Source organism: Cicer arietinum, chromosome 5 (genome assembly GCF_000331145.2).
Source record: "Cicer arietinum cultivar CDC Frontier isolate Library 1 chromosome 5, Cicar.CDCFrontier_v2.0, whole genome shotgun sequence".
In the NCBI taxonomy this organism is placed as follows: Eukaryota; Viridiplantae; Streptophyta; class Magnoliopsida; order Fabales; family Fabaceae; genus Cicer; species Cicer arietinum.
The window spans coordinates 77,009,339-77,011,351 of NC_021164.2; positions in this window are offsets into that span (position 1 = coordinate 77,009,339).

Sequence of the window (2,013 nt, forward strand, 5' to 3'; positions counted from 1 at the left end):
TAATATATATATATATATATATATATATATATTATCAATTATTAATTAATAAATTAACAGTGTATTCTTATATAATAAATTATAAAAAAAAATAAATTCTTGATATATGTTTTTTTTTTACATATTAAAATAAATTTCTTGATTTTTTAACTTTACTAATTAATTATCCTAATTCAAGTGATTCATTGGAGACATTTCAAAGAGTGTGAAAATGAAATTTAGAGTTCAAATTCTAACTACTAGCATACTTCATTTGTCTTCAATTGTGTCACTTTGGTAAAATAATCTATTATTATATATATTTAAAACAGACTCCCGATGCCACATCATCATATTTTGCCACATCATCGTATTTTGCCACTTCAACATATTTCATCCGCATCAGCCAAAAAGTTGATGTGTACCTCATGAGAATACCCCTCCTCTTTCAACAACTTCTCATCTTCCATCCACAATTTCTTTAATACCTCCAAAATCTATTTGATAATATTATCTTATAATAAATTTATAAATTATAAAATTATTTTACAATTATTTATAATAAATTTATAAATTATTTTACAATTTGATAATAATTTATAATTTATATTATTATCAAATTATTTTATAAGTTACTTTATAATAAATTTATAAATTATTTTATAGTATTATTAGTCATTTACCAGTTGTAATAATTTATATTATTAATCATTAAATTCAATGAAAAAAACCACATAATCACTCATAAATATCGACATAAATGTTATTTATCTAATCCTCCTTACAATTATATTATTCCACATATGGTGAGTAATAATTTTATACGTTTCTAATTTAATTACTAATTAATGTCAATCCATTTAAAACTACTTTCCATTTGATATAAAAGACACAAATTTATTAAAAATAATCATAAAATACGAATATATAAAAAATTATTAGAAAAGTTACTTCCAATTATTAAAATACACAAATTTATTTTAAATTATAATATATATGAATATATTAAAAAATATAATGAACCAACGTTTACTATATATGTGTTCTGAAAAAATATGTTAACACTAAATTTTTATCAATTAAATTATATATTTATAATTGAATGCTATTTTTTATTTTAATTTTCCTTATTATAATCATAATTTGAATGTTACAAAATTAATGAAAAATTAAGTATTGCATAAAATTAAATTATTTTTTAATAGAATTTATTTTTGGTACCTATCAATATAACTATAATTCAATTGCACAAATAATTAGTTAAAACTTTTAAATACCTAAAATTGATTTAAAGTATAAGAAAATATTTAATCTTTAATAAAATAAATTTCAAACTCTTGATGAAATATATTCAATAAGTTTTTTTTACAACAACTTCTCATTCTCGCAATTAAAACATCATACTAATAAAACAAATAAATTTAGACTACGCTACAATATAAGTCAACATTAATATTTTTTTAAAATCAAAAATATTAAATAGTCAATCCAGTATTATTAATATTTCGTCATACATCCACATTCAATTCGAACGCACAGTCAATTCGAACATTAGTCCTACTCACGTTAATTTTTCAACCATAACACTAATTCGATCCACTTTTTCTTCTCACTTTGACTTCAATTTCCTCGATAAAGCCAGTGCCGTGAGCATCGGTTTTGGAGAAAGAAGCGGCTCCTCCGGCAAGTAAAGCCAGTGCCGTGAGCATCGGTTTTGGAGAAAGAAGCGGCTCCACCGGCTTGCCGGAGTATCCTTCCCCCTTCTCCAAATTCAACCACTTTTCCTAATTAAAAACAAAATAGATATATATATATATATATATATATATATATTTAAGCAGACCCGTGTTTTCAAGAGTATTGAGGATGAAATTATATTAAATGGTTTACTTCAATGAGAAATAATATGACTCGTTTATGGGCAAAAAATTTAAAGAAACAAATGTTAGAACAAAATTTACAAAGCCGGTTGTTGCAGCACAGTTGTCATAGATACTTTAGTATGCAGCACAATTTCATAGATAGGACTTAACT